The sequence below is a fragment of the Passer domesticus genome, chromosome 16 (assembly GCF_036417665.1).
Source record: "Passer domesticus isolate bPasDom1 chromosome 16, bPasDom1.hap1, whole genome shotgun sequence".
Lineage (NCBI taxonomy): Eukaryota > Metazoa > Chordata > Aves > Passeriformes > Passeridae > Passer > Passer domesticus.
The window spans coordinates 2,604,498-2,628,367 of NC_087489.1; the positions used below are offsets into that span (position 1 = coordinate 2,604,498).

Below are 23,870 nucleotides of genomic sequence, written 5' to 3' on the forward strand. Positions count from 1 at the left end.
GGAACCTGCCCAGGACACAAAGTTCAGTAACGTTGCCTTGTTAGTAACTTATTAAACTGAATGTTTAATAACTTTGTGCCCAAGCAGGGGCAGCCACGGAGCCACCACTGCCCAGGTACCACAAGGACTCCAGCAGTGGGCCTGCAGTTGACCAAAATTCCTGTTCTGGACACTTTTAATCTGCAGAGAGAAAGGCCAGGCTGGATGGGGCTTGGAGCAAGCTGGGATAGTGGAAGGTGTCCCTGCCATGGCAGGGGTGGCACTGCAGGAGATTTAAGTCTCTTCCAACTGTGTCTGGAATTCTGTGAAAGAAATAATCCTGCTCTGTCCCTTTTCACTTAAAGAATGAAAAATGCAGATCAGAGAACGCCCAAGCCACAGCACCCAGATGAGCAGCAAACTCAGCACTTGGCATTTTACAAAAATGAAAGAAACCTCAACAAAACTTTCCCTTTTCCCGAGAGAAAATGTACAATTTGAGGGGCTCTTTTCTAATGAGAACCATGAAAGAAAAAAAAAAAAAAAAAGTTTGATTTTTTTAAATCAGTATTTCAAAGCAACAAAATAAGCAGCAAAATAACCCCATTTTATGTGTCACTTTATTGACATCCCCAGCTACGTGAATGGCACTGCAAACCCCCTCAGTGAAGTGGAAACCACCAAATTCTCCAAATTTGTTTTTATTCTGTGAGCACTCCTTTGAGTCTGTCAGATGTTCTTGTCAAGATGTCACACACGGAGGCATTTAGAATTTCTCACAGACAAATCCCCAGTTCAGAAGCTCTCCACAGGCAGCACTGGGGCTGCTCATCACACCTGGCACAGCAGCAGCTCAGGGCCCTGCTCTGTGGGACAGGCCTTCAAAAAGGCAAAAGGTGACTTAAAAGGTCCCCCTCTACACCAGAGGCCACTCGGCCCCAAATTCCTCACTGCAGGTCCAGCCAGTTTGGGCTGATCATCGCTGGGACACCCCAAGCAGGATCACAGTGAGGAGGTGTCACAGCCAAAGGATCACTGAGTGATTCAGGTTGGGAAAGACCTCCAGGCTCATCAGGTTCAACCACTCCCCAGCACCGCCAGGCCACACCAACCCACGTCCCCAAGTGCCACATCCCCATGGATTTTAAATCCCCCCAAAGACGGTGACTCCACCACTGCCCTGGGCAGCTGTTCCAATGCTTGACAATCTACCCAAGGAAGACATTTTCCCTCATATCCAACCTAAACCTTCCCTGGTACAGCCTGAGGGTGTCTCCTCTTGTCCTGTCACTCATCCCCTGGGAGCAGAGCCCAGCCCCAGCCTGGCTGCACCCTTAGGGAGCTGTGGAGAGCCACAGAGGTGTCACATCCCTTCCTTTGGCACCTGGGACCAGTGAGAACCCCTAATCCCAGGGCCTGGGGCTTGAGATCCCCTCTTAGGGCTTCCCACATCCCCTCTTAGGAAACTTCTCACAAGTGTCCACCATGGAAAGTCTTGTGTTCCCCCCAGCAGCTGCAGTGGGGAAACCCCAGCTCCTCACACCAAGAGCAGCCACCCCATGAAAAGTCACTGGGGTCACCCCTCTGTGTGCCCAGAGCAGTGAGGAGAGAGCTCTGGCAGTGCCCAGGCCAGGCTGGACAGGGATGAGCTCTAAGTTCCCTCCAACCCAAACCAGTCCAAGGTACAACTGCAGGGCTAAGATGGCTTTTTGCCTCCCTCACTAAATACAGAGATAAGACAGATCAAAATAAATGCACTCATTGAATAAGCACTCACTCCTGGGAAGTGTTATAGAATCAGCCATGAACTCTTCCTCCCTACCTTTGATTGAAATAATGGATTTTTAAAATTCATCTCTCCCTAACATCCCCTTATTATCATAACCGAACCTAATGAATGCAATTAAAGCTAGAAGTCTCTCAATTTCTTTCCTTTCTGAACAGGTTCCATTTATTGGTGTTTTTTTGAAGCCCTGGAACAGAGGAGCAGCTGAAGTCACAACTCACACAAACAGAATTAGGAACAAAACCCCAGCCAGAGTAGCTGTTCCTCCAGGATTCCCAAACACACAGCCTCAGAGATTAGGGAAATGGAGGGGGTTTGTGCACAAAGCAACAAAAATAAAAGTTAAATGCAGTGTTGGGCCAAGAAGAAAGCAAATTCACCAAGGAATAGCTCTTTCTGCCTCTATTAGTTTCAGCAGGCTGTGGTGCTTCCCACAAGCCACTAATGCAGCCTAATTGGGAGGGGAGGGATGGAGCTCAGCAGCTGCTTAGCAAACTTTATCATTATTTTTCATGAGGTCCCAATTTTCCCTGCTGCCTTGGATTTGCTTTGCTTCTGCATATTTTGCTGTCCTGCTTCGTTTTCTTTCCTCTCCTCCTCCTCAGCTCTGTTTTCTCACAACCCCCAGGGCTGGCTACTGAGAAGGAGCCTTCACAAGCCCCTGGAGCAGGACAGCACATCCCTGCAGCCCACGGCAGCAGGTGGCTGGCCCAGGGCAGGGGGAGATGGGATATTGGGAAGGGAATTCTGCCCTGGCACAGGGTGCCCAGAGCAGCTGGGGCTGCCCCTGGATCCCTGGCAGTGTCCAAGGCCAGGCTGGACAGGGCTGGGAGCAGCCTGGGACAGTGGAAGTGTCCCTGCCATGGCAGGGGTGGCACTGGCTGGGCTGTAGGGTCTCTTCCAAGACAAACCATTCCAGAACTCTGTGATCATGATTAAGGCCCTGCCTTTACCAGGTGCAGCCAAGGCTGTGGAGGCTCTGTGGAGCTCAGGCTGAACCCAAAGCAGCTCACAGGCTGCAAACACCAGGTCGGGATCCTCTGGTGGAACAGCCTCAAGAACTTTTTCACCACAGGCTGTGAAACAGATGGGCAAAGATTCTAAGGATACACTCCAAGCAAGGATCAGAGAATCAGGGAATATCCTGGGCTGGGAGGGACCCCCAGGATCACCCAGCCCAGCCCCAGCCCTGCACAGACCCCCCAACAGCCCCACCCTGGGCACCCCTGGCAGCGCTGTCCCAACGCTCCTGGAGCTCTGGCAGCCTCGGGGCTGTGCCCATTCCCTGGGGAGCCTGGGCAGTGCCAGCACCTCTGGGGAAGAACCTTTCCCTGATACCCACCCTAATCCCCCCTGACACAGCTGAAGGATGTAGGGACCCAAGCCCCACCTCCCACCCCAAGAAGCTGCTATCAATGAGATCCCAATGAAGCTCCAAGGGGTCCCAGGCTCTGTCCAGGTCCCTCCCTGGGTGGGTTCCAGCCTCCCCAGGCCTGAGGACACAGCTCAGGAATTACACACTTCATCTTCTGTCGTTTGCTTCCCCGGAGGAAGCAAGGCTCCAAATTGAATTATCACAAAGAAATCAATTCCAGATCAAACCTCTGTGAAATTATAATTGCTTTAATGATCTGCAGGCTGGAATAGACAGGGCCCAGGGAAAGCATCATCCACTTTTCCCTCTTCAGTTCATAAGGCTCCTGTAGGAATCAGCCTTTGTTCACAGGGAGCATTAGTGTTTTCTAATTATGTATTAATTTAATCTACTATTAATTTTCAATTATTGTTATTACACAGGAACTTCCCTTTTCCCAAATGTGATTGCTATGTAAGATGCTGAATTCCAAGCAGCTCTGGGGTGAGCTGACAGGCAGCTGCTTAGCCTTTAAAAAGGGAAAAAAACACTTCAACAACCAATTTTGATGAAGACATTCCAACCAAACAAAATTATATTAAAAAAAAAGACACAAACCTTTCTGACTCATCTGAAAATGAGCAGCATTTTACCAGCAGCCTGTTTAGCCTAAAGGCTTAAATCACTTAGGTATGGCGTGTCTGTGGAGATTTTCATTAGAATTGACATTTTGACAACTGCAAAAAAACTCTACAACAACCCTGCTCACAACATGACGGGCAGTTTAAAAATAATTATCAACCAGAGGACAAAGGCAGCCAGGGGAATGAAGTTTCACTGAAGTCTCTTCTTCCTAAAGATGGCATTTAGAAAATAATCAACCATCCTTCCTTAATTAATTGAAGAGGCAAAAATAGCTCTGGATCTTCAGCATTACACATGAGCAAAAGCAGAAGGGACAAGGCTGTGAGCAGAGCTCCCTGCATGGGTAGCAGAAGTGTCTGAGTGTGGGGGGATTTCCTTCTTGGATTTCACATTCCAGAGACTCTGCTGGTCAGAAGGCTGCTGGCTCTGGGGGTGGACCCTTTTCACTATGGAAAATATCCAGAAGAGGCCCAGGGGAAGAGGAAGACCCTGGAAAACACAGATTATGTCAAAGCCAACCAGTCTGGCTCCACAGAATTCACAGAATCACTGGGCTAGAAGAGATCTCCAAGATCATCGAGTCCAACCCAGCCCCAACACCCCAACTAAACCCTGGCACCCAGTGCCACATCCAGGCTTTGTTAAACACACCCAGGGATGGGGACTGCACCACCTCCCCAGGCAGCCATCCCAGAACTCTATCACTCTTTCTGGAAAAACTTTTTCCTGATATCCAACCTGAATTTCCCTTGGTGCAGCTGGAGTTTGTGCTGCCTTTCCCAGGAATTCCAGGGATGAGGCTTCCCAGAGGGAAGGCAGAGCCCCTGGGCCTGGGGCCTGTCTGCCCCGGAGTGGCAGAAGATGCTCAGGTTTTCCATGAACAGCTAAAATCCCATCCAAGAACTTGTGAACTAGGGAGAGACTGCAAAGGCTTCCATAGCTTGGGAGCAGAGGGACTCACACACACTGGCAGTGCACACAAAACAAGGAATTAGATAATCCTGGAAATAATTAATAATTTATTATTAATAATAAATAATTAATCACAAACAAATAGGAAGTGCCTCTGGCTCTGCTGCCCCAACACCAGCAGGATGAGCCCCTTAGAGCAGAGACCAGGGAGCAGCAGAGAGACAGACAGAGCTCCTGGAGCAGCAGGACTGAGCCTGCTCACTGCCCTGGGAGGAGCTGACCACAGCCTGGGCATCCCCAGGCACATCCCCCTGTGCCACCACTGAGCTGGGGACAGCTCCCACTGAGGTGACAACACCCCCGGGCTGAGGGCACAGGGAGCACCCCAAGGTCTGTGTGCCATTCCCTGAAACACACAGCCTAAATCCCTGCAGGGAAACCTCTGGACAAGAAGCCTGCAGAACACAAAGAATAGGAGAAACCTGATTTTTTAAAAATAGGAGTAATAAAGTCTACGTGTACTTCATGAGGTCAGTAAGGTTTCTTTTGAGCCATGTGGTCCAGGTGTGCCATCTGCCAGGACTCCTGCCTTGTCACAGCCCCATTTATCACAGAGCTCCATTCTTCCATTACTGTGTATCAAAACAGCTGCAGTGAAACCAGAATTACTCCCAGCTCAGAGCAGAATATCAGCAAGCCATGCTCAGCTCATCAGCTGCAAGAGTGTTCTGGCATGGAAAAGCTGCACAGTGAAGAAACTCTTCCTGGTACCAGGGAATACCTCTTTCTGTGGAACACCCCTGGCATCTCCCGAGAGATGTCACCATAAAAATCAAGAACTTGGCAAGCTGAAGATAAACTGAACTGACAGAGAGCTAGAGGTGATAACTCAGGACATCTTCAAAAATGAGTACCTTAGAGCCCTTCCAGGGCCTAAAGGGGCTTCAAGAGAGCTGAGGTGGGACTTTGGACAAGAGACTGGAGGGACAGGACACAGGGAATGGCTTCCCACTGCCAGAGGGCAGGGATGGATGGGATTTGGGGAAGGGATTGTTCCCTGTGAGGGTGCTGAGGCCCTGGCACAGGGTGCCCAGAGCAGCTGGGGCTGCCCCTGGATCCCTGGCAGTGCCCAAGGCCAGGCTGGACAGGGCTTGGAGCAGCCTGGGACAGTGGAAGGTGTCCCTGCCATGGCAGGGGGTGGGATGGGCTTTAAGGCCCAAATAATCCTGGGATTCTCTCACAGACACCACACAATGGAATTAAACTGGAAGCAGGGATATGAGAGTGCCCATACAGTGTGAAAAGACTTCACAGGGAAGCACAGACACACACTGCTCCTACAGAGCCCAGGGTTGAGGATGTATCCCCCACAACACCCCAAGGCTCCTCAAACTCTGGTTATGATTTTTTTTTAGTATCTACCGTAACTACTTCCCTGTGCTGCCTCTCCAAGTTCATTGCTGCAATGGTGGATGAGCACACAGGAATTAAAAACACTCACAACAGGGGAGCCTTAAGGAACCTCAAAGTTTTCATTGGCTTTTGGGGCCTAAATCAGAATATAATTTAAAAAATAATAAAAAACTCTCATACCTTCATCAGATGCAAGGGTGCAGCACAACATTTAAAGAGACCATCAGGAACCTGAAATTGCAGCACAAAGCTCTCCGAACATGCACTACAAGGTCATCATCTTCCAAGGTTTGGCAGTGTTTATTATTGGGTTCCTGACACCTGGGGCTCCTGAGGTCAAGCAACATGAAAATCCTGAGGTTTGTGAGGTTTGTTTTTTTTTTCCCCTATGCCTGCTGCTGGCCATCCTGCTGAAATAGCTGCAAGAATAAATCTTGAAAACAACATCCCTGGAGGAGGCCAAGCAGCAAAAGGTAGAGAGGAAAGAAAAGTGCAACACTCAAAAAATAATACAGAATCTGAAATCATGAGATCACTCATTCGGGGATATTTATCATGGGACAGAACACGGAACAAAAACCCACCAAGAATGGAAGAACTGTATATGGACAGCAAAAATTTACTGAAAGATATTTTACTCAGTGAATGTCACAAATAGGAACGGGGTTTGGTTCAACATTTTAGCTGCTTGTGGCAGATTACTACCTGGGAATAGCTGCAATTCCACCCAAGGGAAATGTGCAGCAGTGATGGGACAGTCCAGATGTGCAGGGCTCCGGCTTGAGTCTCACAGAATCACAAAACAAGCGAGGTTGGAAAAGATCTTGGAGATCATTAAGTCCAACCTACAACCCAGCACCTTCTCATCGAGTGAGCCACGGCACTGAGTGCCACATCCAGGGACAGTGTCCAGGGTTGTAAGATATGTGTGCATTCTGTCCCCATCTGTCAGAGCTGGGCAGTTCTCTGCTGTTCATGGGGCAGTTTTCTTCATCTCCCCCACAGCCAATCCTCCCTCCAGCAGATCTCTGCTGGTCATGGCCAGGGAGTGTCCCTGCAGGGCTGATCAAATTCCAGCATCCCATGGGGAGATGCTGCGCCCAGGGCAGGAGCCAAGCATTCCTACCTGGATCCAATCTGAGCCTGGAACAGCACAGCAGCCTTTGCCCCCTGCATTCCCAGAGGAGCAGCTTTCTCCTGCCCTGCATTGCCAGAGGAAGAGCAGGCCCATCTCCAGCAGCCCTGGAGCTGCAGAGGAAAACTGCAGCTTTGTGCAGGATCCCTGCTCCAGCAGAAGCACAGCTGGCACTGCAGGAGGGCTGAGCCCCCATGGGATGGGACTGTGCCACCACCCTGACCCACAGGGGGACAGCGCCTCTGCTGACTCTGGCTGTGGTTTGGGGTTTTGTTTTTATTTGTTTGTACTATTGCATTTATATTTTTAATTTTCCTAGTAAAGAACTGTTATTCCTATTCCCATATCTTTGCCTGAGAGCTCCGTAATTTCAAAATTATAGTAATTCAGAAGGAGGGAGTTCATGTTCTCTATTTCAAAGGAGTCTCCTGCCTCCCTTAGCAGACATCTGGCTTTTCAAACCAAGACAAGCAGTGACTCACACCTGACTCCTGAGTCCTCCCCAGCTCCCACCACTCAGTCACCGTGAAACCAGCACATTTCTTCCCCAAAAGGGGCACAAAAAGTTCCTTCTCCCATCTCCTGAGCCTCTTTCCCAGGGGGAGGGTTCACACACAGCCACCAGCACTGACTGACAGCTCCAGCCTGGGCTGCAGGAGCTCCCCAATGTCCCTGCAACCCAGATAAATGTAAAGTTTGGTCAAATTGCTTGGGCTGGCATGTTTTGTGCCTTCCTTTAAACCAAGTAACTCATGCTAATCTGCAGCTAAATCCCACCATCCCAGAGGCACTGCTGACATCAGTCAGGAATAATTCCCATTCCAAGGGACAAACCAGATCCTATTGACAAAATCCAGTGTCACATTTTTATTTAAAGAAGTCTCAGGCTCTGCTGAACAAGCAGGAGACACCTTGTTTTGAGCATTATTTCAAGGATGGCCAGATCTGAGCTGCCCCCAGAGGAGCAGGCTGGCTCTGGCAGGGTCATGTATAAAACATGACCCAGCACTGCAGCCTCTGCAGCACACAGCTTTGAAGAGTTATTGTTTATGGATGGGGGATTTTAATAAACTGGAGCAAGCAGGGGCCACAGGATTCCCAGCTCCTGTGGCATTCCCAGGTGATTTAAGATTAAAGTAATCCATGGAGGCAAATCAAAGCACAGCCTTGGTGGCATCCTGTGGTGGCAGCAGAGGGACAGGCAGCACTTCCCAATGAGCAGGAGAGACTCCCACTCCTTTTTAACACTCCAAGCTAATGGAGACAGCCTCAGGGGAGTGCTGGAGACCCTGAAGTGCCTCCTGGACTCTGACCAGGCTGGTTTGGTGCTGAATCAGCAATAGGGATGGACAAGGCTCCATGTGGAGAGGCTCCCTACAGAACAGCCCTCTAGGCAGTCAGGTGCGGAACCCAGCCAAAGGGAGAAGCTCCACCTCAATTCTCCCCAGCCTTGGGCAAGGAGCAGCCAGACAGAAAATTACTGCAGAAGGTTAATAAACTCCTCTTAGAGAAGGACAGGAGGCACAGGGTGGTGGCAGGGTCGGGGACAAAGTTTGGCAGGCTTTTGACAATCCCAGGATCTCTGCAGCCCTCGTTGCTCCTCCTGAGTTGTCACACTTGGGTTGGCACAAAAATCCTTCCAGCAGCTCAGGCAGAGGACTGATTTCATTCCAGTTGTGAGGAGGGAGAGAACAAGCAGGCTGCTGTTCTGGAAGCAAACCCATCCCAAAATCCCAAGAACGCAGAGCTGCTGCCTCCAGCTGTCACACCAACACCACCTCCCGGCACCACGGGAGCAGCAGTGCCCAGTCCCGGCACGGGGAGAGGCTCTCTGGCTCTTGGCATCCTCAGGGCAGGTGCTGGGGTCGGCTGTCAGTGGTCTCTGCCCCAGCACGGGAAAAGGTGGTTCTGGGCAGGCCGCGCTCTCGAACGAGTCTGGACTCTTGCTTTTGGTCTTCAGTTGAGTTTATTGTTCCTTATCTACAAAGTTTTTCTGTCAGCCCAGCCCAGGTCTGATCAGCAAGACAGCCAAGGGCACTCCCTCCCGCCCACGGGGGGGTTGTCTCTTTTATAGTGAAAACTACGTATTAGATATTTACCTTTAATTTCCACTACTTTTCACCCTTGTTGGCAAGTGCACCTTCACCATGAACCAATCCACACATGCCAACATCATCCTGAACATGGATGCCAAGGAGAAGAAAGAAGAATGACAGGGCATGCCCAAATCCCTCCATCTTAGAACTCCTGATCCCCATGTACAGAATTTGAAACCCCCCTGTACAACACACAAAACCCCCCGTACAGTGCTCCAAAGTTTTTTCCTTCACCCTGTGATTCCTACTACTATGCTACTTAAACTTTTGTGCCTGTAATTCTTCATATAAGGTTGGCAATTTGCTCTATGAATTAAGGTCGAATTTCCAGGTGTCTTTGGCTTCCTGCCAGGGTCTCTGAGCCCCTGCCAGGGCTTTGAGACATCCAGGGCATCCAGAGAGATGCTCTGGTTCCAACAGGCAGGATCCCACCACCATCACAGCACTGGGACCAGTATGGAACGGGCTGAATCTGCTCTTCTGGAGCACTGGAGCCAGAGAAGGGCCCAAGAGACACCAGAGCCAAGGAGAGATGGCCCCCAAGTGTCTGTGCCTTCCAAACACCTGAGCTTTGCTGCATTTGGCTACTGAAACCTTCAAGGTCTTGGGCCAGGAGAAAGGCAGCCCCAACAGCTGAAGAGCCAGTCCTTCACAAAGCCACTTTTCCATAGCTGGAGGTCCTGGTGAATGCAAAATCCTCTTTACCTCTGACCTTTCAGGAGGAAACCTCCTCAAAGCACTAAACTCAGCCTTTAACCCATCTTCTCCCACCTGAGCTTACATCAAATTAAAAAACGCCTCGATGAGCCGCTGGGAGGCTCAGCCAGGCTCACTCCCCTTGAGGCACAAACTTCCCCCAAACCTTTCTCAGAAGGACTTTCTGCCATGGAAACATTTGGGAATCATTGTTTTGGCCAAAACAGTAATTTCATTTCTGCTGTGAACACAGAGGATGGCACAGGATCCTTCCTCCCTCCCTTTTTCATCTCTAAAAATAAGGAGTTTACTCTGCTTTTAAAATCAAGTCAGGGGAAAACTGCAAAATACTTGAGTACCTCTGTTTCACCAACAGAACAGCTGAGAGACCCCAAGAGCTGAGGGACTCCACTTGTAACCTCACCAGAACCCAGAGCACAGCAAATTCACCCTCTGCTCTGCTCTCTGCCTCCACTTTAAACCCCCAGGGTCTCCTCTCAATGTCCTGCCCAAAACAAGCCCAGGTCTCCTGGTGGGACTCCTGACTCACCAGCACATTTTCCTTTTAAAGGTCAAAATAAATGTGTTGTGGCAAAGGGATTTCATTAGTTTCCTCTTAGTTTCAGTTGATCAGCAGGAGTTTAAGAGATTGGTTGCACTCTGGAGCTTCCCTAACAAGGCACTCTTCATCTTATTTAGAAGAAGGGAAGAAGCAGCCATGGGAAACGTCTCATCCCTGCATCTGTGCCTGAACACAGCAGCAGAGCAATTAGCAAGGTGGTCTCTGCAGCAGAGAGCTGCACTGGGAGTGCTCACACTCATTTACACACCCAGAAGCTGCAATTCTTGTAGAGCAGGACAAGCAATTTTCAATTATTCCAACCTCCCCTCAAATGCTCCAACACTGCTTGTTTCCATGAAGGTTTGTGTGACTGTGAATTCCAGAGGCTATTTCCTCACACTGGAAACCTACTCCAACCCAAGAGCAATGCTCCCAAATCCATGGATCAGTCACAACCAGGTCACTGCTCACTGCTCCAGTCACCAGGAGCTGCTCATTGTCCCAAGCTCCTGAGTGTTCATCCAGTTGCTTCAGGACACAACTTCCCATCCCATGTGAAGTCTCCTGGAAAGATGTTAGCACTTGTAGACAATCCCTCCTTTGCTGTAGATGCTGCTCATTTTCAGAGGAGGAGGTGGCACCTGGAGCCATTCTTTCAGTTCCAATGTTTCTTGGCAAGACTTGTGGAGCAGGCAGAACAATTTTGATACTGGAAATATCTTCCACCCTGCGCTGGGTTGCATAAGGACATCCACACATCCATCTTCATCTGCTCTGATCCCCCTCAGCCACTGCTCCAATCGTGGTGGCTTCCAAGGTCACCTCAGCTAAGGAAAAGTAATGTGGGCAGCAGAACCAGTTCCCTCTTCAGATTTAAATGAGCCCCAGGTCCTCTGCTAATCTGTTTTTAATGGATGTGCAGGGACCTATTTTCAAGTTCTCCCTCCAAAGAAGCCCTTTCTGTGAGAAAGTTCCCACATCGCCCACAGAACCCCAGCACTGAAGACAGAGGAAACTCCCAACATGTACAAACCAGCCAGACAGGTTCAGCTCTCCTGCCCCATGGGCTGGGACCAGACTGGGGAGATCAGAGGACCCTGCCGAGTGGCAGATCAGCAGGAACAATGTCCTTGATCCCTGATGGCTTCACCCCAGTGGAGCATCTCCTACAAAACCACACACACCTGGATCTGAGGCTGTGTCCATGAGCACGGGGAGACTCTCAAATGCCCTACAAGGTGTCAGATCAGGTCCCTAACTTGCTCCTGGGCATGACAGGTTGCCTGTTTCCAACTCATTTTCGCCTCCACCACTGCCAGAGTCAGAAGAGGTCAAGGAATCCCAGAACAGGAGTGGCTGGGGGGAGGAAAGGGGAGGGAGAGGCATTTGCATGTGAAGAAATACAGCAAGAGCAACACAGGCTGCAGAGATTAGGGAACAGGCTTTTTAGTGGGAGCAGAGCAAAAGGCAGCTGCTGGAAGCAGGGCAGGGAAGCATTTAGCATTTCCAGCTGCAAGGCTAATCTGATATGACACTGAATCAAGCCTGGATACGCAGCCCCGATAAATCTTTTATCAATAAAGCTCATTGTCACAAGCCTGGAGCACAGGAGGAAGGCAGCAAACTTCACCTGCACACACAGCTCCTGTGGGGGCTTCCCTAAGGACATTTCTCATGGAGGCAGCATGTGAATTTTGTGATCCTCCCTCGCTGGCTGCAGCGAGGAAACGCTGTCAAGTTGAGTCTTCCTAAAGAAGCAACTCCACATCTGACCTACATAGAGTGCACAGATGTGAGTAGCCTTGCACAGCACGCCACAGATTATTTTTTTTTAATGCAGAAAAAAATTAAACACCACCTGCTTTGCTTGGGAATGTGCAGGAACAAAAGGCAGCTGTGCACAGGAGTGCCGCACCAGGATTCAGATGGAAACTCGGGAGCAGTATGTCCATCTTTTTTTGTTTAAATACATTTCCCAGAATTGCCCATCCCTGAAAGTGTTCCAGGCCAGGCTGGACAGGGATTGGAGCAAGCTGGGATAGTGGAAGGTGTCCCCGCCCATGGCAGGGGGTGGAAAGGGATGATCATTAAGGTCCCTCCAACCCAAACCATTGCAGGATTCTGTGATTTCCAAGACTGGAGCACTGCTTGTTCACAGGACTGGCAGCCCTGTAACCCTGGGCAGAGTGTAAAGGATTGACATCCATCCCCCAGGGATCCTCACAGGATGATTAATGGCAGCAGCACAGGGACAGAGCCCTGGGGCTGCTGAATCAGGGCACAACCAGGGCACTGCTGCAAAACCTCTTCCCCTGAAACGAGCTGCACACTCCTGCAGCACCCAGGTGGCCTGGCAAAGTCCAAGCCCATAGGACAGGCTGGGGTTGGGCTCTTCTCTCAGGGAACAAGCAAGAGGAGGAAACAGCCTGAAGCTGGGCCAGGGGAAGCTTAGATTGGCTATTAGGGAAAATATCATTGCTGAAAGAGTGGTCAGGCATTGGGCAGGCTGCCCAGGGAAGTGGCTCAGTCACTGGAAGTGTTCAGAAACCACGGGGATGTGGCACCTGGGGACATGGTTAGTGGCAAACATGGTGCTGGGTTAACAGTTACACTCCATGGTCTCAGGTCTTTTCCAAGTGCAGTGATTCTGTAATTTCAGGTGTCTGTTACCTCCCAGAGTTTAACCCTGAGACAAAAAAGGTAAGAAAATCAGTTGATGCAGCAATAGGAAACAGGTGCTGAGGGCAGACTGGCCAAGGAGGGTGCTTAGAGCAGGGCCAGCTCCTCAACCCAACACTGAGCCTGGCAAAAACAGCAGCTATGCAGCTGCACCGAGAGAAATCCCACATGCCAGGCATTCCCCAGAGTCCAGTCCCTCCGAGAAAATCAGCTGTGCCAGGGCAAAGCCCCGGGAATGGGGTGGGAATGGCCAGGAGCAGCAGGCTGGGCTGGGACACCTGCACCTGGCTGGGGCTGGGCCAGGGTCTGCAGGGCCTGGGGGAGGCCAGAGCAGCACAGGAACGTCACAGAGAGGAGCTGGGAGCTGGCCCTGGCTGTGCTCCCAGCCCTGCTGCTGCCGCCCAAGGTCAGGCCGTGTCACATGCCCTCCTACCTGTTTTATATTTAGAGCATCAAGCCCAGAGCTTCATTTACCACCCTGCTGCACGGGCAAATGACAGCACTGGCTACCAAGTCCTACAGATTTCTCAGATTTAGTTATATATTTTTTTGGGGGGTGGGAAGCCTTATTAGTACCTCCTGGTTGTCTTTTTTCTCACTAGTTAACTTTGAGCAAGCAAGGGATGAACAAGAATTCAAGGAAGTGATCACAGCACCAAGCTTGCCAGAGCTCAAGGGATACTTGGACAATGCTCTCAGGCACAGGGTGGAGTGTCCAGGTGTTGGACTTGATCCTTGTGGGTCCCTTCCAGCTCAGAGTATTTTGTATTTCTAATAAAATGAATTAATTGGTTTGCATCAATTTTATCAGCTGGTCTATTTGCTGGAGATTCCTCTTGCTCAGGACTGTGAGACTCTGAGTAAAATAAGAAGTTGACAAGCTTCAGGGTAAGAAAAAATAATAAAATCTAAACTCAATGCCTGATTTAACCTGGAAATTTATAAAGTAGTCACTGGCAGTACAAGTCCTGGCCCCCTGCACCTCAGCAGCCTGTTTGGTACTAACAGGGAAAACAATTCCAGCATGGGCTGAGGGCATCTACTTCCAAAACCACTTCATTTTAACAAAAACTCAGTGGATCTAAAGGCTGTTTGCCATCAGTGCACAAAGCTTTCTCTCTCACATCACTGTCACATTACTGCAGGTTGTGGAGATGCTCAGGAATGCTCCCCTCCTGTTACAACCCAGGAAAGAATTTAAAATTCACTGTATTTACAAGATTGCTGGGCTGCTTTGCCCAACTGCATTTTGCCCCAGGATATGGCACCTACCCAGCCTGAGCCGCCTGTTAAAGTGGCTCATCCTCTTTTTGGGGACTTGGAGAGAAAAGGCTTTGTGTAAACATGCAATATTTACTCCCCAACATGCTGTAGTTTGGCAGCCCAGCTGTGCAGACTTGGGGCAAGCCATAAATTACTCACATCACCAAGAGGGTAAAAGCCTTTGACTCACTGAGCCAGAATCCCCGGCACCAATGCCTCACAACAAAGTACAAAATATAGATGTTTACACTACATATACTAAAATCTATTACCTCTGAGGTCACACTGTTTTTCCCCCTCTTGCAAACGAGGGGTTGAAAAGGCAGAGAGCATCAGCACACAGAAGGGGATGGGGATATGGAATCTGCAAATTGAACTGCAGAAGGAGATTGGAATGAGATGACCCTTAAGGTGCCTTCCAACCCAAACCAGTCTGTGGCTCTATGATATGATGATGAAAAAAGCCATGAATACAGACACCAGCCTGGATCAGGAACCCACACACAGCTCAGGCTGCTGCAACCCCTGAGCCCAAGGACCTCATCTCACCAGTATTTTGGGACATGCACCAGGAATTAGAGTGATTGTGCATGTAAATAACTTGCTCCCTTCCAGCCCTGCCTGGGAGAGAGGCTGGTGTGACCTGGTACCAATTAAATGTTAACAACAGCACAAAAAACTCTGTCTGCATAAAGGAGCATCAGAAACCTGCTCCAAATGATTGATTAAACCTTCCTGCCTGTTCAGCTGTAGCTCTGGGCTTTTCCATGCTGAATTAACCACCTCTGCTGTCTGCTGCCTGTTTGACACAGAATAAATGTTCTGCTGTTAGCCAGTACTTCCCCCCCCCAGATCTCAGTGCTCAAATGGCAAAGGAAGAGATCCAAAAGTTGCTTTTCCAGATTTCCCTGCCAGCAGCTGCCAGTGTCAGGCATCACCTCACCTCTGCACCCCACTGTTTGAACAGCATCACCCCAAGGAGCCCCCCAACCCTTCCCTAGGGAGCAGCAAGAAGAAAGATCCCACCGCTGCAACAAGGGGAGAAAAAGTCCTTTTTGAACAGGATCCCACTCCCCAAACAGAACTCTGCCTCAAAATTAAGTTGCACTTTGGCTTTTATCTTCCCTGAAATCCCTGCTGCTGTGCAGACTGGGCTGGAAGATGAATCCAGAACTGGGCAAAAACATGGGAGCAGCTGATTTATACTTTGGCTGAAAGAGCTTTAATTCTCCCAGCCCATACACACAGAACGTTCATTTGGGGGGGAAAAGGTAATTTAAAACATCTTTCCTAATGTCCGCTGGCAGAACAAAGATGAAGGACTGTAAGAGATGATCAATGTTTAAGGCCATCTTCAAAGCGATTTGGGGAGCTGCTGACGATAAACAAGCAATTGGGGCCCAGGAGCCAGGCTAAAAGCTGACAGAAAATTGCTTTTTTCCATGGCAAACAGAAGGCAAGGAATGTCTCAGTTCAGAAAGGCTGTGCTCTCCCCCTCGTAATACAAGCAGGGCAAGAGACCAAATTTAATTTCTTCCTCACAACAAGTTTAATTAAATCATCTAAGCCCTCCCTGCCTCTCTCCTGCCACGAGGTGTGGCTGTGCTCACAGGAGGTATCAGCGAGCTCGGCAGCTCTCCCCTGGCCTCCCTGGAAATGCTGGTTATGCTGCAGTCAGATGGCTGGGGAGCCCAGCTGCAGGGAAGCACTGGAAAACATCTCCTCATGAACAGGGAAACAGCCAAATCCCAGCCTGGATGTGCAGCATTACCTGCAGAGCTCTCCTGCCAGGGGAACTTCCCAAGGGATGTTTCTCCTCACCCCCACCCCAAGGGTGCCACCAGAGGTGCAGGATGGATGGGCACTGGCTGCAGGGCGAGAGCTGCACCGAGGACTTTTCATCACCTTAAACTGGAATTTCAGAGCCAGTTCCTTGCTTTTGGGCAAGGGATGGAGGGACAGAACACAGGGAATGGCTCCCACTGCCAGAGGGCAGGGTTAGGTGGGATATTGGGAGGGAATTGTTCCCTGTGAGGGTGGGCAGGCCCTGGCACAGGGTGCCCAGAGCAGCTGGGGCTGCCCCTGGATCACTGGAAATGCCTAAGGCCAGGTTGGACAGGGCTTGGAGCACCCTGGGATAGTCAAAGGTGTCCTGGCCCATGGCAGGGGTGGCACTGGATGGGCATTAAGGTCCCTTCCAACCCAAACCATCCTGGGATTCTCTCAGAATCATCACAGAGACAGGTGAAGTTTTATTGGCCTGGTGAAATGTGTGAACGTAAGAGCTGCACTCTTTGGAGCAGAAGTTAAAAAATTATAAATATAAACAATACGTTTAAATTACTAGAAGAGCTCAAGAGGATTTCTGCAGTGCTTACAGCTTTTACCAACTCCAGAAGGAGCTTCAGGAGCTGTAAGAGCTCCAAGCATTGCAGATTGCTGCAGCACCAGCAAAAATACCTGTTTTACAGCAGCCACAGCTCCAGGGACAGGAACCAGCAGCTGCTGAGCCACCAAACCCCTCCAGTGCTGCCCCTGAGCAGGAACACAGCTCAGGCCAGGCAGCACCGCCAGCTCTGCAAGGCCTGTCCCACAGCAACCACTGAGATTTTTGCTAGATTTGAAAAAGAATTGTTTGAGCACCTGCCACCTGCAGTCTTCTACACAGGGGCCACATGCTGGGCCAGAAGAGTCACCCTGAAGCCCTGGCAAGTGGAGGATGTCACTGGAGGCCAGGTGAAAGAAAGGCAGCCGTGAGCACTGACACAGCACAGCTGCCCTGCGCAGGACTGGCACTGCCAGGGCTGCCCTCATCCTTCCAAAGGAGCTTCTTCTCTCACTAATCCTCCCAAGACAGTTTTCCAAACGAAAGTTTGCTGAAGACAGAAGGGCAGCACAAGATTTAGACTAATAAAGACATCAAGACCTTTGGTGAGGGAGATCTGAACCACCTCAGGAATTCACACATTAAAATGAACACCAATGGTTCCACAACGAGTGCCACCTTTTCCTCAACACCTTCTCTTGCAGAAATTGTCTCCTGTTGAAGTGTCAGCAGGCAGAGCCCCAGGGGAAGGATGTTGTCCCTCTGGGAGAGGTGGGACACAGCAGCAGCCACTGGGAATGGAGCTGCACTGCCTCAGTTATTCCTCCTGCTCACACTTTTAACCTGGCCATTCTTATTCTGCCTGCAGTAGCAAGCCCAAAATGAGTTCACATTCATTCCCAGCGCTGGCTGTATTTGTTGAAATGTAAGCTGCTTGCAAAAGCATCATCAGATAAAGCCCTGGCACTCCTCAGCTCCTTTTGTTTGGTACCATCTCCACATGGAGGTGATGCTGCAGATACCACCGGGGAGTCGGTGAATTCACACAGACACAGCCCAGAGGTGCCCATCTATTTGCCTTACTCTCGGTAGAAATAAACCCCAGCAACCTGGCATCGTGTTCCCTATTTTAAAACCAGATCTTTAGGAGCAAATTAAAAGAAAAAAAAGAAAAAAAAAACACAAACAAAAACAGACAGTTGTGCAACATCACTGGCAAAATCTGTGGATGTTCAGTAAAGGAAATACTCTGCTGCAGGTGCAGGGATGCTCCTGGAACAGAGCTCAGCATCCTGCTGGAAACATCCTGCTGGGCAGCTCTGGCACCAGAGGGGAAGGAAAAGCCCAGAAGCCCTGAAATCAACTGAGGACCTTCCCTGCAAAGGCCAAGTCTTGCCTCGGATGGCCAGCACCTTGCTCTACACATCTGCAACACATACTCAAGGCTTGCTTTAAAAAAAGAATCCAATATTCGGATGCTGACGTGCCGGGGTGAGAACTGCAGGAGGCAGCTCCTGCAGAAGCTGCAGCTCAGAGGTGCCCCTGGAGAGGCTCCATCCCGTCCCACATCCCTTTGTGCTGGCCAGTCCCAGAGCCCTCGGCCAGCAGGACAAGCAGCATTGTTTGGGTGTTACACAAGAGCCAAAGGGATGACTCAGGCTGCCCTTATAGCCCTTCCCTGGGGATCCAGAGCCTGGCTGAGGAATCCGCTGCTCCCAGGGAGAGGGGGGCTCCAGGGACACCTCCTGCCCAGGTGAGACAGCCCTGGCACTGCTCCTGCTGCCAGAGCTGCTTCCAGGCAGATTTTCAGACAAAACCTACTCTGGGTTTATTTAAGAACAAGCAGTCATTACAATACTCGCAGGATTTCACCTTCCTCTAACAAGGAGCATCTCACTGGGAGCTCACAACATTCCAGATTGCAGGCAGCAGACTCTTCCACATCCATGCTCCAGCATCATCTGTTACATCCTGCACAGTATTCCCCCAGCTCGGGCTCCACAGGAGCAGCTCCTCTTGTTTGCCCACAGCCTGGCAACACCAGGATGCTCCTTGTGATTGTTTAAGGCTGCAAGGAACACGAGAAGCCCCCAGAAAAGCTTTGGATTCACTATGTTCATGCAGACTGGCCTCTGTGAAAGGAAAAAGCCTTAGCTCATGGTTAAAGCCTTGGCTTTGGTATTCCTGGCATCTCAAATACTAAACTAGACACAGACAGATGTTAATTCTGCAGAATACTCATCTAAGTCAATCCCTGCCCGGTATCACCTCAATTCTGCCTTTTATAATGCACCTACAGTTAATTTTCTATTGGAGATGGAGTTGGCAGACACCCTACCCTCTCATTAAATACACACTTTCAGGTGAGACCCCCCCTGGGCACTGTTACTCACTGGAATTAAACAGGTACACCAGGACTGGTGGCAAAAATAAAAATAGCCCCAGCTCTGGGCACGCCGGGGAAGGCAGCAGCCTTGTGTGCACAACAGCAAAATCAACTTAATCACAAATGACAACTTCTGAAAGCCTTTACTTTGGATTCATCCTTGGCATTTTTCTAGGCCAGCTTGAAAACAAAAGCTTTGTCTTCTTAAAATGCAATTGCCTGAGGCACCTCTAAAAAAAGTGACATAACTCAGGTTTGAAAAATGCCTCCTGGGTTTCAGATCCTCCTAAGAGCCTCTTTACTATTCAGCTTGATTCAGATTACCCAGATCAGCATGAACTCTGCAGATTTAGCCCCAGCTACCAGCACAGGTATAAAATGCACACATTTAGGATTATTTTTTTAAACTATATGATTAAAGCTCTACAGTTATAAAAAAAGAACTTGTTATTGATCTGAATGGTTGCTCCCTTCCTTTTCTCCAGCAGGTTTATAAACACTCTCTGATGACAGTTTATTCTGAATTTCACTCTGTTCAGTTTATTCCAGATTTTTTTTTCCTCAGCCTGTTTTTCTTGCTGGGTATTTTCAACCTTTCCATCACAAACCTCAAGCTGTGAGAAGAATGAGCAACTTGTTTTGGAATCACAATTTGAGCCTAAAATTTGATTCTTGTTTCTTCTCTCCTGCATAAACCTTTTTTATTTCAGTAATTTTACGAGCAGTGACTCTGTGCTTCTGCAAATCCAGGAGCACAGCCCTGTGCCAGTAACTTGATGGGAGGGGGCACGGAAGGAAAAGGTGCAATTTTCCGAGACAGACACAGCTACTTCCAATGCCCATAATTAACACCTTAGATAAATCCACAGTACCTTTAGCATATCACAGATTTTTATCCCCATAAGCTGTTTTCTTTGAGCAGACACAAATTTACTGCTAGGTCTGAAAACTCCTTATGCAGCCACCAGTGAAGAATTTAAATCAAAAGGAGTTTTGTTGCTTTTATTGAATGATTTGGGACACAGAGAGCTGTAAGCTGTCTTGGTGATGGGAACACATTAGAGTCTTTTTCTGAATGATCAAGTCCCATCACTTACTCCACATAAACTGCTCTCTGTCAAGAGCTTTAATCCTCTCTTTTCAATCCCTAAATAAAACATCCTCCCCAAACTCACTGCCTATTATCAGCCATTTCTAAAGAAAGTGGTTCTTAAGAGACACACCTCTTTCTGCTCTGCCGTTCTCCTGAAATCCATCTCCCACATTAGCCTGACAGAAGTAAAACAGCAGCAATCTTCCCGGCTCAGAGAGCCGGAGGAGTGTCTGAACACCCACCCCTCTCGAAGGAAGCTTTCACACGTGGCCAAAACCACAGAAAGGCTTCCAGGAACAGGAGCAATAAACCTTGTGACAAGCTGTCAGCCAGAGCAGGCAGCCCAGAAGGTGCTCCAGGGTCACACATCTGAGGTTCTGCTCTGGCACAGCTCCTCAGCTCCCATCCTGCATCCCGGAGCGCACTTGGAAGCCAGGCTCCTTCCCTTCCTTTAGAACAGTGCAAAGAGCCCAAAATCCCACAAATGGCAGAATAAAGGACAGGGCAAAATGAGCATCCTGGAGCTCACTCAGAAGCCAGGCTCTCTTCCTGTCCTTTGGAACAATGCAAGAAGCCCAAATCCCAACAAACAGCAGAATAAAAGGGAAAGTGCCATCTCCCACTTCGCTGCTAAAGGGAGAACAGGAGCGGAGGCACCTGTGGAAACGCTCAGCAGGGACAATCCGGAGGGGCTGGGACACAGCCCAGCCCTCCTGGGCCGATGACACAGCCAAGGAAAACAGGTTCAGCCAGGGCACAGAGGTCCAGGGCAAATGCCAAGGGCTTGTGCTGGCCCTGCCAGCTCGGGAAGGGCCGGCAGCAGGGTCCGACCTGCGCTGCCACCGCGGCCCCTCCCTGCCCGGCCATCGGCCACCACAGGGATTTACTGCTGCGGGAAAGACAGCAGTTTCCTCCACAGGAAATAAAAGGGGCTTTGCTCCTGGCCTTGAAAGTCAGCCCAAGCCAGCCGTGATGCCAGTGACTTCGGTCTCCTCCAAAGCCTGAGCAGCCGCTGCGCTCTGGGAAGGGCCCCGAGGCACACAGCACGGGCTGGCTCCCAGCCCTTCCCCGTGCCAAAACCACGGGAGAAACACACTCAAAGCGGTGGAGTCACCAACCCTGCAGGCATTTAAAAGAGGTGTAATAAAGAAACGGGTGCACCACAACAGTGCAGAAGCGGCACTTGGGGACATGGTTTAGTGGTGGGCTTGGCAGTGCTGGGTCAATGCCTGGACTCGACCTCAGCGGGCTTTTCCAGCCTAAGCGATTCTGGGATTGTGTGCTGAAGCACTGCAGCAAGCAGAGCTGCGATGGGCCGTTCCTGCAGGTGGGCTCCTGCTCCTGCTCTTCAGGAGCAGCCAGGAGCTAAAGGCGCACACCCACCCTGCTGTCCATGCCGGCAGTTTGTGTCTCTGCCGCCGGGGCTGCCCGAAGGGAACCAGCCGCCGGACACCCCTCCAGAGGCACCGCCAGATCTGACTCCTTCACACTCACCAAAGCGGCTCTGGAGCAAGACCCGGAGTTTCGTACACCACCTCAAATCAACAGAATCATTAAGGTTGAAAAACACCTCAAAAAATCAGGTTCCAACCTCTGACCGAGTCCCCCTACGCTCACTAAAACCACAGGGCCGAGTGTCACATCTGCTCACTTTTAACATTCCTAGGAATGGTGACTCCACCGCTTCCCTAGGGAGCCTGTTCCCAAATACACCTCCCGACAGACACCAGCAGCCCCGACATAATCGCGACAGAGAAGCTCCGGCGGTTCGGGCTCCGCACGGGCCCCGGGGAGCGGCGCGGCTCAGCGCCGCTCGGGCTCGGTATTCCGCCTGTTTTCCCGCTAGGAAGCCGCTCCCGGCCGCCCGAGGCCCCGCTGGCAGAGCGGCCGAGCATCTCCGGTCTGCAGGACGCACAAAGTAGCCCGCGACCGTGCGGGCACACCGCGGACAGCGCTCCCGAGCGCCGGGAGCGGCGGAGGGCTCAGCCCGGAGCCAGCGCCGCCCCGGGGGGGTCGGACCCACCCGGCAGCCGCTTCCAGCACTTCCCCATCCCGTTAAACGGGAAAAACGGGCATCAGGGGCGGAAAAACCTAACCACACACAAGGAAACCGATGGGAAAAGTGAAGACTGAAAAGGGAAAAAACAAAATAAAGCAGCACTAAGTCACTGTGCTACTGGCAGGGGGACCCGCGCTGTCAGCACGGACCGCAAGCTCCAGCTGGTGGGAGCGACCCCCGCAGTAGCCGGGGTAAGGGGCGGCAGCACTCACCGGGCAGGTCGGTGCCGGGCAGGTCGGTGCCGGGCAGGTCGGTGCCGGGCAGGTCGGTGCCGTGCGGACGGAGGGCCCGGCCCGTCCCGCCTCGCCCGCGGGAGCCGCCGGCTCAGTGCCGCGCACCGCCCCGCGCCGCGGCTCCTTCCCGCCGACCGTACCACGGCTCCAAGCCAGGGGGGACCCACGCGCCGCGGAGAGCCCACCCCTCCGCCCGCCGCCCGCTCTCGCTGCTGCTACGGCGCGGCCTGTACCGAACCGGCCTCACGGAGCTGTGTCGGGCAGGGCAGCGCCGTCGGGGCTCGGCCCGGGGCAGGGCCGCTCGCCCCGCTCCGCCCGCTCCCTCCCGCTCCGCTGCCCGAGCGGTGGAAGAGTCCAGAGCGGGGCGGGCGCGGGCGGGGCCGGGCGCGGGTCCCCGTGAGGGAGCGGCGGGGCTCCGCTCCGCTCGGGGCTCTCGGTATCGGCGGTGCCGGTCCCGCAGCGCGGCCCGGGAGCTGCGGAGCAGCCGCTCGCAGCGGCACCGCTCGCTCTTTGCCTACACCCGGCTCGGCGGAGCCGCAGCCGAAGTTCGCAGCCGCGGTGTCCCCGCCGAGCGCGGAGCGGAGCTGCGGGTGCAGCGCGGAGCTCCGGCCCGGCCGCTCTTCCCCAGGGGCTCTCGGTAACAGCGCGATGCTCAGCTCGGCTGCTCCGTTCTGTGTCCGCCTGCTGCTGGCACTCACCGGGAAGAAAGCGGTTCTCTTGGGGAAATGGTGTTTCCTGACCGAAATTAACGTCCGGCATCTCGCCGCTGACTAAAGGCGCGGAGAGCCCCGGCGCTAGAGGGACGGGCACACGGAGCTGTGCGGGAGCAGCATCGCTTGGAGGCGGCACACGGGTTCCACCGCTCCCGCTCTGTGCTCCCAGCTCACGGCAGCGGGCTTCGGGTGACATCAATGCAAATAATTTCATGCAGCTGCTCTCAACAGCGTGTTAGGGAAGGGCAAGGGCTCACCAGCAGGAGCGAGCCATCACAGAGGCATAAATCACAGAATCACCATCAAGTCTAGCCCTTATCCCAGCGATGCCAAGCTCACCACTAACCTTTGTCCCCAAGTGCCACATCCTCACAGTTTTTAAATCCCCCTGGGCAGCTGTGCCAGGACTGGACAACCCTTTCAGTCAAGAAATTTATTCCTGGTACATGCCTGGGATAGTGCAAGAGTACAAATGATTAATTGACAATCAAGGCAAAGCCCCCATAAGTTTTCCCCACTGATCCCAACAGAATTATAGTG

At 51.4% G+C, this 23,870-nt stretch overlaps 1 protein-coding gene across 7 annotated transcripts in view; it reads right to left on the reverse strand.

The window, feature by feature from the left end:
* Positions 1-23,420, reverse strand: part of RALY (RALY heterogeneous nuclear ribonucleoprotein) — a 123,458-nt gene extending 100,038 nt beyond the window's left edge. Inside the window, exon 1 of one of the 7 annotated variants that reach the window (XR_010348349.1) lies at positions 22,597-22,845. The gene's annotated coding sequence lies outside the window, so the exon portion shown is untranslated. Of the gene's footprint in view, positions 1-22,596; positions 22,846-23,315 lie in introns of those variants that run through there. The other 6 variants (XM_064391325.1, XM_064391327.1, XM_064391326.1 and 3 more) reach the window with 6 other exon arrangements.
* Positions 23,421-23,870: the final 450 nt, after the last annotated feature.